Raw genomic sequence first — 15,598 nt, 5'->3', positions numbered from 1 at the left:
GAGCACAAATGAGAACATTTTCTGAAAGTGTAACATGAATTCCATATTAGTAAGAACAAAAATAAATTCTGAAAACTTTGATTTAAAAAAAATGCCAGAGAAAAACTTAAATCAAGACAAAGAAACCAAAAGTGTTACAAATGGAATAATTTTTAATCAAAAAATATTCTCTAAAGATAAACTATGTATCACAAAATTCTAGTACTTTAATGTGTTTATAGCCTATGTAAAAGTGAAATGAAACATCCCAAGTGCAAAAAATGGAAGTGACTAAATAGAAATATGTATTTTACATTCTCCTACTACATATGAAGTATTATAATGTTATCTGGAGACAGATTCTGATTTTAAAAGTTGTTTATTTCAAATCTATGGGAAACTGCAAAAGATAATTTTCAAATGACAAGTAAATAAAAACTAGTAGTAGATTACAAGAAAATAAAAATCGAAAAGCTCATAACCTCAAGAAAGACAAGTAGGGGGGAAGAAACGAAGAAATATAGATACAAAACGCTTGAACAAAGTATTAGCAAAGCAAATTCAGCAATATACTAAAATAATTAGTTTTATCAAGTGGGTTTAGCCTATGAATGCAAGACTGGCTCAACATACAAAAAGGAGTTGTATTGTAATTCAACATATTTTTATAGAAAGGATGAAAACACATCTGATTATCTCAAAAATATAGAAAAAATCATTCGAAAAACTTCAAGATCATTCACGTTATAAACTTACTGTAACTGAGAATAGATAGAAACTCCCTTAATCCTTCAATGGACGTATATGGGGGAAATGCCAAAAACAAATTAGACACAATGTCTAATTATTACTTAATAATGATAAGCTAAATGATTTTTTATGAGATTCAACACCAAGGTAATGAAGTCCTTTGTCATCACACCTATTCAACACGTACTGAGAAGTTTAATTAAAGCAACAAAAACAGAAAAAAAAGACATATTTTTAGAAAGCAAGAATTAAAACTACTTCTAACAACCATAATTGTCTATATAGAAAATTCCAAAGAGTTTATAAAAACAGAAGCTTCTAGAACTAATAACTGAGAAAAATGAAGTATATTTTTATATATAAACTAGAAATAAGCAATTCAAATAAGAAAAAAGCAATATTTAAAATAGCACCACAAAAACAATAAAATAATTATGAAACTTAAAAATATGTACAGTGTTCATGCATTAAAAACTAAAAAACACTGATGAAATAAAAGAAATGGAGAGATAATGCTTGTTTATATATTTAAAGACTCAGTATTGTTAGGCTCCCAATTCTCCATAAATTTAAAGATTTAAATTAGAGATTTAAGATTCAAATTTAAAGTTTGAAATTCTTCTAAGGTTCTAATACTTAAAGACTAAATTAAATCTCCATTAAAAATCCAGCAGATCCAGGCTCAAGAAATACATAGGATGCCAAATGAAATCAACCTCAGGAGATCTTCTCCAAGACACATTATAGCCAGATTAACCAAAACAATAGACAAAGACCAGGTACTCAGACGGGCAAGAGAGAAACAAGTCACCTACAAAGAATATCCCATCAGCAAAACTCTCATCAGAAACAAGGTGAACGGGACCAGCTGTTGGCATAATGGCTATGTCGCTGGACTCCCATGTAGTCAACTGCAGTTCGAGTACAAGACCTGGTGGCTTAAGCTCACGCCGGGTGCGTGTGCGTGCGTGCCCAAGATCCTGAGAGGAGAATGGAGGAGAAGGGATTGCGGCATGGCCATCCCCCCTGGGGAGTGATTTCTCACTTTCTGTCTCTCTGTCTCTCTCGGTCTTTCTGGTGAGCATCCATGCCCTATAGTGAAAAAAAGAACTCTCAAAAAGAAACAATGCAAGCAAGGAAAGAATGGGAAAATATATTCAAAGTGATGAGTGAAAAACAATTTCAACCAAGGATATTATACTCAGCAAGATTATCCTTTATATGGGAAGAGAAGACAAGAACATTCTCAGATAAACAAAACTTGAAAGAATTTTCTGACACCAGTCCAATTCTCCCAGAAGTTCTCCAAGAAGGGAGTGTTACATCAGAAAAACTAAAGTTAGACACACAGAAATAAGAGTTAAAAAATATCTAAGAAGGGAACCAGCAGTTAGCGTAATACTTATGTCACTGGACTCCCACGTAGCGACTGTGGTTCACATCCCAGACCCGGTGGCTTAAAACTCACGCCGGGCACGTGTGTGTGCGTGCCCAAGATCCCGAGAGGAGAATGGAGGAGAAGGGATTGCGGCGTGGCCATCCCCCCTGGGGGCTGATTTCTCGCTTTCTGTCTCTATGTCTCTCTCTGTCTGTCTGGCGAGTGCATGCGCCCTATAGCAAAAAAAAAAACTCTCCAAAAAAAAAAAAAACAACCAAAATCCAAGAAAATGGCCAGGTTAATGGTAGGAACAAGTCCAGAGTTGAATATTGTCTTCCAGAATTTAAATGGACAGTTTGGACCACAACAGGGATTAGATTAAGTACATGAAAAAGCTGATGAAATAGAATTTTATGACTTTTTATTTTATTTTATTTATTTATTTTTTTTGAGAGGTTTTTGCTATAGGGCACGTGCGCTCGCCAGACAGAGACAGAGAGACAGAAAGCAAGAAACCACCCCCCAGGGGGTATGGCCACGCAGCAATCCCTTCTCCTCCATTCTCCTCTCGGGATCTTAGGCACGCACGCACATGTGCCCGGCGTGAGTTTTAAGCCACCAGGTCAGGGATGCGAACCGCGGTCGACTACATGGGAGTCTAGCAACATAGCTATTATGCAAACTGCTAGTCCCTATGGCTTTTGACTAAAACAATAACTGATCTTTTTCTATGCTTTGTAGTCCAGAGATAAGGATTTTTTTCTTCTCTTGAATTGTCAGAAGGTCCAGGTAATAGAATTCTAACCTCCTTCCTGGCTTTAAGTCTTAAGCAAAATTATCATAACATTATTTTTATTTTGATTCATTAAAGCTAAAACTGCCTTTCTTGAAATTAAAAAACATATTAAAAAATACCTATTTAATGACCACAGCTATATAGCTTCTGCGAGGTGCAATTTTATAGTATATTCATTCTATTCATAGTTTCATGCCAAAAGTCAAACATTTGTTCACTGATATTTATATATCAGCTGAACTTGCTATTGAAAGTAGTTAGGTCAATTAAGATATTCGTTAGCATATATATGAAATAAGAAATGGAAAATTATTTATGATGGTAGCATGTATGACTAAGCCACTATACAGTGTGTATTCTGGATGGGAAACTGCATCTCATGTGCTGTGATGATGTTCAGTGAATAAATGCAAAAAAAAATTAATAAAAAAAGAAAAAAAATGCAGCAGATAGGCTCCAGTAGATAGTGTAATGGTTACATCACTGGACCCCTCACTAGTTGACTGCATTTAGAATCTCAGTCTTAATGGCTTAAAAATCTACACAGGGTGGGACCAGCAGTCAGCATAATGGCTATGTCACTAGACTCCCATGTAGTTGACCGTAGTTCAAGTCCCGGACCCTGTGGCTTAAACTAACACTGGGCACATATGCGTGTGTGCCCAAGATCCCGAGAGGAGAATGGAGGAGAAGAGATTGTGCATGGTCGTCCCCCCTGGTGGGTGATTTCTCGCTTTCTATCTCTCTGTCTCTCTCTGTCTTTCTGGCAAGTGCACATGCCTTATAGAAAAAAAAAATCTCAGGAAAAAAAAAATCTACACAGGGTGTGCTTGTGTGCTTGCTGAAAATCCAAGAGGGGAATGGAGGAGAAGGGACTGCAGTGTGGCCCTCTCCCACTGTGGGGATGATTTCTCAATTTTTGCTCTGCCTCTCTCTCTGGCAAGCACATGTGCCCTATAGCAAAAATTTCTCTAAAAAAAGAAAAAAATATCCAGCAGAAATTTTTATAGATAAAGACAACTGATTCTAACATTTGTATGTAAAAGCAAATAAACTAGAAATGCATTTGAAAAAATAGAACAGTTTGAAGAGAAATAAGAAATCAGTACTTTCTCAAATTATCTTCCTACAAATATCTATTGCAAAGGGAAGAAAAACCTGACAGATATTGCTTTAACCAAGTCATCAAGATTTATTTTACCTGTGATGTGACATGTACTTGTTCTGATCTCGATGTCCTGAGAAAAACACATTACTTTTGTGTAATTGATACCAAAATTTAATAACTTTAATCTAAGCATAAGAACGATGAGAGCCACCCAGTTTGAAGGGAATTCTGCAAAATAATTAATCAATATCCAAAAGTATCAAGATCATGGAAAGGCTGAGAAACTGTCATAATTAGGAGGAAACATAAGATACCTGGCAACTAATTTCAGTGTAATACTCTGGCTTTAGTTTTGGAAGAGAAAACGATATTAGTGGAGAAACTTGTGAAATCTAAATAAAGCCTATAGTTTACTTAACAATGGTATCAATGTTAATTTCTTAGCTCTAGAAAACACCCCATAGTAACATAAAATGTCGACATTAGGAGAAGGAGGTAATGTGTATACCTTAAATAAACTTTTGGTAAGTCTAAAATTATTTCAAAATATAATGTAAAAAAAATATAATTAAACAAATTGTGTTAAAATTACTTAAAGTGTTATTGGAGCCAGCAGATGGTATGGTGGTTAAGGTGCTGGATTTCTTTTTGTCTTTAATTTTTAAAATTAATTTATTTACTTTCATTCACTGTACATCATCACAGCATACAAAGTGAGATTTTCCCTTGAGAACTTCTTGGAGATCTGGTCTGGTGGTGGTAAATTCTTTCAGGTTTTGTTTATCTGAGAACGTTCTTGTCTTTTCTTCCTACATGAAAGATAATCTTCCTGGGTATAGTATAGTATTCTTGGCTGAAACTGCTTTTCTCTTAACACTTTGAATACATTTTCCCATTCTTTCCTTGCTCAGATTGTTTCTGATGAGAGGTCTGCTGTTAGCCTGATAGGATATCCTTTGTAGGTAACTTGATGTTTTTCTCTTGCCAATCTTAGTATTTGTCTTTGTCTGTGGTTTTGGTCAATCTGGCTATAATGTGTCTTGGAGAAGATCTTCTTGAGTCGATTCTATTTGGGGTCCTTTGCATTTCTTGGGACTGGATCTTTGAGTGCCCCTCTAAGTTTGGAAAGTTTTCTTGCAGGATTTCATGGAATAGATTATCAATGCTCTTATGAGATCTTGTAAGAATGTCCTCACCTCCTGGAACTCATCAACTTCTTTCTCCTTTCTCTTCTGCAGTTCATTGTCTCTCTTCTCTTCTATCTCTGCTAGCTTCACCATAATGAATGTTCTAAATTCTTTATCAGACATTTCCATGATTTCCATTGAACTGCTTGTGGATGAAGAGGAGTTATATTCTTTTTCCTTGGAGGAGAGGTATTTTCTTGCTTTCCCATATTTCTTGTGGTCCTGGGGTGATTTCTAGTCATCACGCTAGCTTGTTTGCTGGAGGCTGAATTATCAGTAGGAACTCTTCATTTCTCTTTTACCCTGAAATGACTACTTCACAGGAGCCATGAGAAATCAAGGTGCTGGATATTCACATGGCATATTTCAGTTCAAGTCCTGGACTTTCTGACTTGAAAAATCACACCAGATGCATGTGTGTGTATGCACAAAATTCCAGAAAGAGAATGGAGAAGGGACTGCAGTGTGGCCATCCTCCCTGGTGAGTGATTTCTCACTTTCTCTCTGTCTCTCTCCTGTGAATGCAATATTGTCAAATGAGCATCTCATAATCACCTGCATTAAGAAGAGTACAAAGCAAAATACAAGTCATAGCATTTTTATGAAATGAGCACACTGAGCATAAATGAGCATATAAACTGATTTCTGGGAAAAAAGCAATGCATCACAGTATGTAATATTTGAGTTACACCTGATCTATTTTTAACTTTTTATCATTTTATATCTTCTTCTGTACCTCTAATTGGTAGGAAAGGTAGAATAGGCATAAGAATGGTAAAAAATATTTCTGAGATTTTAATGCAAGGATAGTAATAATTACCACCAACCAAGAAATGGAGAAAAGAAGATGATGAAAGGACAACTGTAAGATACAGGAATATAATGCAATTATATTATCTGAATTTATAGAAACAGAAATATAAAAAGTTGCAACCATAATTTGTTCATTTCATTCAATTGTTGGGAATGGATTTTTCTTTGTCCAACTTCATTCCTCTTTCGATTGGTTAAGAATAGTTGAAATAGTCTCTTTGTTTCTTTACAATTCTCCAACTTATTAAATATTAGTAAAATTGTGGGAGTTCAACATGAAAATTTCTGTAAGATTTAACGCAATTCTAGACCCTATTTAATTGACCCCAATAAACAAACACCTTTGCAGTTGCAAATGAGAAAAACTCAACTCGAAAAATAAACTGATTCGCTCAGTTATGTGGAAAGCCCAATGAAGTGAATTAGCTTTAATCTGATAGAATGTAGACCTCAAACAGTCATTAGGGTGCCTCTGTCTCCAGCTCTCTTTCTCTCTTTTTTTTTTGGAGAGGTTTTCACTATAGGGCGCGTGCGCTCACCAGACAGACAGAGAAAGAGAGACAGAAAGCGAGAAATCACCTCCTGGGGGGATGGTCATGTCGCAATCCCTTCTCCTCCATTCTCCTCTCGGGATCTTAGGCACGCATGCACACACACCCGGCGCGAGTTTTAAGCCCCCGGGTCCAGGACGCGAACCGCGGTCGACTACGTGGGAGTCCAGCGACATAGCCATTACGTTAACTGCTGGTTCCCACCAGCTCTCTTTCTCTTCACCAGTTTGGTTCTCCTCTCTGTTGGCTTCGTTAAATGTACTTCCTCCACATAGTCAGAATATTGCTTTCCTGTAATAAGTGACTATTATGTTTTACTGCTTGAAATTTCCAGCGTTTACAGAACACAGTTTTGAGGCTTCTCAAAAAACCTGGGAATTATGCCTTTTTGGGAAGTGTCTATAACAGAATCAATTTCATCAGGTAGGAAGTTGAAATGGTATCACCAATGCAGTGCAAGTCACATGCTCTCTTCTGATCAGGACCTGTGATCTTGTTTAGCCAAAACACATGGACAGAGAAAGATCTGTAGAGAATGAAAAACTATGATATCTTAGAAGTTGGATAAAACCTGTAATATATTCATTACAGTTACTGATATTATATTTTTAATTCTGGCAGTGATTTTTATCTTTATTTCCTCTAAGAATACAAACCCTCAAGTTACAGGTTGATTTGCAGAATTTTGCCTCAGTACAAACATCTTTTACTTTGTTCTCTTATTTCTCTCCTATTTAGATATTGTCAGATGAGAGGTAAATTCAGATAAAATGCAAATGGAAAAACTACACACTAGAATTTAGACATGCAGAATAAAATATGGCATTTTCTCAAACATTTAAAACATACATATACACAATAGACAACATAACTTATGGGGAATACAAACTCTCAAGAACCTGGAATTTACTTCAGAAAAATTATGTGTAGGGCCCTTCTTGCACTATTAGAGCAGAAATATATGTGCATTGTTTTTCAAATTTCATTTTCCATGTGAGTGGTTTTCCTTACTGAGCATGATAATTAGTTGCATATATTTCTCCTTAGAATATGAAATATAAAACAAGTAAACAGCCCACTCACATCTTTTGCTTTATGATAAAGAATATTATGTTAAGGAATAAGATAGGGTTCAAGTAAATATTACTAATGCTTATTCAGACTAATCTACCTACTTATATATTTTGGCTGCTTCTATTTCTTTTTGCTATAAAAATCATGTTCCTGTGAATTTAAATGTAGTTAACTTTGTGCAATTACTTTTACAAATGAACACTGTAGTTGTACATTTTACCTAAAATGGAAAGAATAGAAAATTAAATTTTGTTCCTGTGCAGAACCATAACACTTTATTCTTATTGATACCCTATTTCATTAAAAGGAAAATGTAAATGACAATCATTGACAATCATTGCATGCAATTAAATTAAGCTAAACAGATTCACATCAGAACAATGTAAAATAAATTTTAAAAATTGATTAAACTTTAGAATATAGAATTTCTTTATGTAAAAAAAAATACTTGCAAATGATATACCTATATTCAAAATTAAAGGTACAACTGTATTTTCTTTTGGTATTATTTTCATTTTATTCAAGCAAAAATAAATTCCCTTAATATGTTGGGAAATTCCTATCCTACATGACAGCTTTCGACATATTATCCCCACCTTTTTTTTTTTTTTTTTTTTTGTAATATGCTATAAGACTTGTTTCAGAGATCAGGTCCTTTTTTTTTCCCTGGGTATAGAGATATTACCTGACTCATGGCAAGTTACAATAGGAATTCTGACAATAATGGCTAATTTTGTTGAACTTTCAGCACTTTGTTGGTGTTTTGTAAATGTAAACACTTGTGCAATGTCTGCATTCTCACTCAGTTTATCTGAGGCCCTACAACCAAGAGTGTCTTCCACTTTTTAATGTGACAGACAATGTGACGGTCATATCAAAGGCAAGTCTTACAAAAGAAATACCCAAGAACTCTTTGTGTGATTTTTAGTTGACTCTTGCCTCCAGCATACACAAGATGTTGGAGATATTTAGAAGCTGGAAATTCATGAACCTATTTCTTTAAAGAGAACTGATGGTGAGTATGAATCCCTTATCCATAGGAGAGTAAAAGCCTAGTGAGAAATAGTTTTAGGAAGCCCACTTCTGGGTAAGATCATTTGATTCCCAAGCTCAATACAATTGAATAAGTTTGGAAAGTAATTAATCAAAGAAAATGATATGTTTTCCCTTGAGTCTGAGGAAATTGGTGTACCAGTGTCAGATCATGTTTGAACACTACAGACCAGATATGGAGTTCCTGAAATAATGTTAGCCTATGATTGTTCAAAATTGTGACCTGAAGGGACATTTGAAAAAGTGAGTTGAACTCAGCAAAAATAACTTGGAGCAGGAAAATATCCATATTACACTAAGGCATAATGCTCTCAGGGTTTTGGAAAGGGTATGTGCACATGTAGGTCTCTCATCTTCACTTTTATTATCTTTTTTTGTTTGTTTCCAGAGACAGAAAGAGGGGGGGGGAGAGAGAGAGGGAGAAAGAGAGGGAAAGTGAGAGAGCATCCCCAAAGAGGACTGACATGCTATATATCACAATCCCTTCTCCTTCATTCTCCTTTTGAGATTATGGTTGGCCATCCCTTCTGGCAGAGGGTGGGGGGTGCTTTCTCACTTTCTTTCTCTGTCTCTCTCTGGTGAGCGCAAACATCCTATAGAAGAAAAAAATCTAAAAAAAAAGTGAGAGAGAGAGAGAGAGAGAGAGAAGACAAGAAAAAAACAAAGAATTCCTGGCCAACTATATCTTAAAAAAATTAAATCTACAGCATTTCTCTTGTATAGTATTGAACAGACTTGTATTTACAGATTTCTATATGAAAGCACTGTGCTAAAGCTTTGAAAAGGGGAACACAGATATTAGGAGTTAGGGGTTGTGTGAATGTCAGTTAAATTGAACTGGAAGAGACTGGCACCTCACTAATATGAGACGTAGAGCTTTGGCATTCGCTTCCCTCTTGCCTTTTTTATTTCTTCTCACTTCTCCGACTTCCAATTGTCATGACATTTAATGTCCTTAAAGGTTGTGATTAAAGGGAGTATTCAGTAACTGACATTATTTGAATGTGGTGCGTTCATTTTTAAATCATAATTTCTATCCAATAATGATCTATGGAGTGATTTCTAATCAAAACACTCAATCATTGCTTAACACATTCCCAGAATACTAGTCCTGAGCACAAAGTGGGGCCGTGTGATATGGGGTGATATTAGCGCACTTGTTATTGTTGTTTTTGTTCCCTTATCCCACTGGATATTGTTATCTTCTACCTCAACCAAATAATCTCTTACAACCTAAGGAAGCAATGGAAGTAGAGTAGAACTTAAAAGGCTTAAACATTGGTCAGAATCTCTGTCTCACATAGAACATCCACAGTTGGCTGGGGGAGAGAGAAAACTATCACACAGGATTGAGAATATGAGGATAGAAATGGGGTCAGCAGGTGGCATGGAGGTTAGGGCCCCGGATCTCACATAGCCCACTCTGCAGTTGGACTTCCAGACCCAGCGACTTGAAAATCACACTACACGCCTGTGCTTACATGCCGAAAATCCTGAGAGGAAAATTGAGAAGGCAATGAAGCATGACCTTTGCCCCTGGAAAGTGATCTGTCTCTTTCTCTCTGTCTCTCCCTGTCCAGTGAGCTCAAGCACCCTATAGCATGGGAGAAAAAAAAAAAAAGAGTGGCCACTGATTTTTCCTGTCAGGCAGTGAATAGTGCAGGAGGTAGCATTATTCCAAAACACATCCTCAATAAGGACAGGAGAGTCAGCTTCTACTGCTGGCGTAAACCAGTTAGTGACCAAGCAGGAACATAGACTTGGCACACATATCAACCTTGCATGATCATATAAAACAAGAACTCAGTGGAAGAGTCACATCAGAGTATGACACAATGGTACTGGGACTTCTTCCAGGTGAGATCCTTGCTCAAGTTACAACAACCTGTTGATACCTCCCTCTCTGGACCTCAGATACCATCCTAGGAAAAAGGTAGAACAGAAAAGATGAGACAGGCTGTATAGGAATTTAAACCTAAAGTAATTGAGAAAAAACTGGAAATTGGACTGCAACAAACTCTTCTCTCATACAATATGATGAATTTGAATTACAGAAAAGAGAGAGAGAAAATGGCATTTGTCTCACTACCTGCATTTGTTTCCTGAAAATAGCATACTTGATAAAGGAGTTTATCAACTTCCGTGCAATTGATCTATGGCTCAAGTTCATTCTTTTTAATGGAGTGACTGAATATTCATGAAATTGCAGCTATACTTTAATTATTATTCTAGATCAGTATGTAAAAGCCAGACTAGACAGGTACCTGTATATTCTCAAGGGAATGGGAAATATATGCATCTCTTGAAACATTAGCTGGCCTTAGTAAGCTAAGCCTCAAAAAATGCATCCTTAACTCAAGTTAGTAGTCACAGGAAAGCTAGTACCTAAACATGGTATTTAGGTAAAAGCTTTCCCAAGGATTTAAGTGAGCCACCGTGATTTCTCAATGGTATTTGTTTGTTTTCCTATAAGAATAGACTTTCATTCTAAATGTTCCACTTTACTTAGAACAGTTACATGCCAGTAATATCACTTGATTAACAGAAGTCTGTAGCTGAAAATCTCCTGAGAAGTCAAGGAACTTCCAACTATAGTACTTTATATAACAACTTTTTTTTTAAGCATGAAAGTTTGCTATATCTAATGATTTTCTCATTCTAAAAGAGAAATTGTAAGTATAAAAATTTAAATGATCTATACATTACATGATGAAATGTGGATAGGGTAGGGGAAAAGAGGTGGTAATTGATTAAAAATATTAGTTTTGACTGGATGATTGCAGAAGATGTCAAAGCTTAGTTCTACTAAAAGATTCAGTGTTAAATTATACACTGTATTAAACAGCATTAGTAGCATTAAAAATTAACAGAAACTGAGCATCAAGTACTGATTATATTGTCAATGAAGATGATAATTGGGAGGGTTTAAACAAATCTGCAATAAAGGAAATTATTTTATTACTTCAAGTACTTCCTATGATATTGGTTTTTTTGCTTAAACTTTTATTTAAAAATTACTTTATATTAACCGCTAATAACCAAAGAAATGAGACTAAGGGATGAAATGCATGTGGAACATGGTTATATAGAAGTTAATAATTACTGATATCATAGATAAAGACTAGCAAGGTTTTTATTTCTTCCACCAAGTCTCAGACTATATATTTCAGCATATTTAGAAATTTGGGAGGACAAAATATCAGGGGACAGTTGGGATGTGGCAATGACATTTTGAAGAATGCTCAGGGTTAAAATGTGGGTAGTCAAGGTTAAGAGCATTAAATTGTAGATGGTAAATCTAATATTAAAAACATAAAAAAAATTCACATTTTTTCTATTGGGTCATTAGAAAAATCATGATGTATTTTTCTGTTTTTCTTTTCCAGTGACCCAATATGTACTCAAACTGACATGCATTTGTGAACATCAATAATAAACAATAGAATACAAAAGGCTGAATACCATGTCAAGGCAGAGGAAGTCTGGATAACCTCAAAATATTTCCCATTATCATAGATGTTATGGTTTAGATAATGGTTTGTCCCAAGGGTTCTTGTGTTAGAGTTTGGTCTTCAGTGTAATGGTATTCAGAGGTAATGAGACCTTTAAGAGGTGAAGCCTAGTGGTGGTATTTGGATCATGGAGACATTGCCCTCATGAATGGATTAATGCTGTGTCACAAAAGGGAGTGAGCACTGGTTATGTCAGGAAAATATTAGTTCCAGGAAGAGTTGGTTGTATAAAAGGATGTCTGCCCACAGGTCGCTCTTGTTCTGCAAGTGCCTTCCAACCTTCCTGCTTTTCTTGGCCATGTTGTGACAAAGGACAGAGGCTACCCAGATGCTCCCCCAAGCACTTGTACTTCCCGGCCTGCAGAATTATGAGTCAAATAAACCTCTCCTGTTCAAAAGTCATGCATTCTCTGGTATTTCTGTTTAGCAACATACTAGCACAAAGACACTAAAGTTGTAAAGGACAGCAGTCAGAGATTTTCTGTGATCCCTTGTAAAGGGAACATAAGCAACTTGGAGTAAAATAGAGTTCAGACATAAATGCATTGTGGTCAGGGTGGGGAATAATAGTTGTGATTCTTATGGAGTGTATGACAGAGCAGTTAGTAACACAAAGTTTCAGCTTCTATCATCCTGAGTAGATAATAGTGGTCTAATGCCAGAGTTGTTACCATTCTATAATTTCCTGGCTAACATAAAGCAATTCCCTTAAATACAGATGAGATAAAAGTGTGGGAATTACCTCAAGGATTATACAGGAAAGGAAGATTAGATACTGAATTGCCAGACAGCACCCTGATTTGATTTGAGTGAGATTAGAGTTTTGTTCTTAGAAAGACTAGCTTGAAAAAAAGTCAGTTCAACTATTAAAACCATAAACAAACGTAACAATTATGATGACTATTTTGCATACCTGAGTGGGTATGTGTACTATTTGAAAGATGATCAGATGAATGGTCTGAATCAGTGTGTTCAGATACCAGAGTTAATAATTAACGGGGGAAGGTTAAGGGAACAGGGTTTGATTGATGTATAAACAATTGGGGCAAGGAATTTGTTAAAAGATTGCAAGCATGAGACAGGTCAACAAGGTGCCTGAGTGAATCAGAGTAAGCATGGCCAGGGAGTGTCTTACATACTTAGAAGTATCTGGTAAGACTTAGACAAATTAACTATAAAAAATGTTTCTCAGATACCATTAGTCTCAATTTTTAATGTCTCTATCCAACTACCCAAGATCATACCTACTTGATGACTTGGACAGTGCTCTTGCTAATCAATAGAAAGCAATAGCAGCTTTGCAAAGAAGCAGCAAATATATGGTTCATTAGGTTTCAATAGTTTATATTCTTGATATTCTAAATTTATAAAAATATATGCTGCATATTGAAAATAGGTAAAATATATTGTATCTCAAATAAGATGCAGTTTGAGAAGAATTAAAGTCATGTATCTAATAAGATGTCCTGTGAGAGACTAAAACATCTAGTTTCAAGCTTTGCTTAGCTTTCAAATACCTAGAGAGAGAAACAAGAAAATACTAGCTTAGGGCACAGCAGCACAGGCATTAGAGGCACTATTGAAAAATGGTGGAGACTGTAGAGGAAGGCTCTGGATTTGTTTTCTGGTCTATCTAGACATGCAGGGCATGCCCACGGGTTTTTATGTGATCCTGCTGGCAAAAGGGCCAGAAACATTGACAGCAGCATGAAAACTTTGTTAAAGGTGGCCCTCTCTCTCTCATTTCTCCTTTAGGAAGAAAATAAATAATACAAATGTAAAAATAAAGAACAGAAATTTTAGCACAATATTTTCATTTGTAACTTATCTACTCAAAGTATTAACAGAATCGTATTCCTTTTAACCATAAATAAACCTTTTTCTTTTTAATAAAAAGTTGATACTCTCCATGAGCAAGCAAGACAGAGAGAGACAGAGACAGAGAAGCAACAGTCCAACAGAGACTTGATACCTAATCCATCCTCAAATTCAGCCATCCACAGATCATAGGCTCATGTGTGCCCAGTGTGCCCAAGGTCTCCAGATGTGAATGTTGAAGCTATTCATGTGAGTCACCCTCACAGAGCATCATACTTCACTGCGGTGCTCCGTAAATCTTCTATTGTTTAAGAAAAGGAAACTTACTGTCATATTAATAGAAAATTTAAAACAACAAATCAGGATGGCCCTTGAGGCTCATTGCCTTTCCACTATTGGTATCTTAGCAAAGAACTAGTTCAGGAGGTCTCAATCATCTTGAAAGAATAGGCTGATACCAGCCTCTGGATTTTAGAAGCTGCCCCTTTTCTAATGAGGCCCTTCTCTCAACAGAGGGCTCTCATTGTCCCTCACGTAGATACGGAAAGAGTAACTGAGCAAGGTCCCTCTACTGGCACAAGACCATGGTGCATACACTGTCAGTTCCTGAGCTAGATAGTAGGATAAACAGAGTTCACCTGATGTATATGTGTTACTTTTCTGCTTACAGGTTTTTCCCAATAACCCTTGCATAGCATTTCTGGTATGTATTGGGTCTTCAGAAAAATTATGATGCATTTTGCATAGAAAAACAAAAAAATGCATCATGACTTTTCCAACAACCCAATATCTGTGACTCCTTTCTATGACAATATGCTTATCCATGTGATCAGTACACAATGTATACTGGCATGTCTACAGTGTCCAAATATTGCTTAGTTAAATTATGTCATATTAAGCTCATAAATGAAAATGGTTCTTACTGACTTCTCCTATTAGCAATAACCCATTCATACAGTAGTTAGCTTGCAAATTACACAGGGCAAGAACTACAGATATTTAATATAAAAATGTCTTAATTACAACACGTGAAGAACAATGCCCAACTGAAGATAAAAAAATTAAGAGATTTATAGGTCTATGGGATGGAATGTCAAAACATGAGTATATTAGGGTAAGGATAAAACACAACTTCAGGACCAGCAGTTGGCGTAATGGCTATGTCGCTGGACACCCATGTAGTTGACTGCAGTTGGAGTCCCAGATTTGGTGGCTTAAACTCACACCGGGCACATGTGCGTGCATGCTCAAGGTCCCAAGAGTAGAATAAAGGAGAAGGGATTGCGGTGTGGCCATCCCCCGTAGGGGGTGATTTCTCCCTTTCTCTCTGTCTCTCTCTGTCTTTCTGGTGAGCACACGTGCTCTATAGCAAAAACCTCTCAAAACAAAAACAAAAACAAACAAAAAAACACCCATTTCATTACCTATCTAAAATACTGCTTGTCATTTAACTTTCAAAATTTTAAAGGGCCAGCCCTACGCCCTGTGGTTATGGAAGCTGGAACTCACATGACCAAGTATAGTTTGAATCCCAATTCCAGCAGTTTGAAAAACACACTGAGCACCAGTACATGCACAC

This window comes from Tupaia chinensis, unplaced genomic scaffold (assembly GCF_000334495.1).
Source record: "Tupaia chinensis unplaced genomic scaffold, TupChi_1.0 Scaffold000519_1, whole genome shotgun sequence".
NCBI classification, from domain to species: Eukaryota; Metazoa; Chordata; class Mammalia; order Scandentia; family Tupaiidae; genus Tupaia; species Tupaia belangeri.
This window is presented reverse-complemented; position numbering follows the sequence as displayed.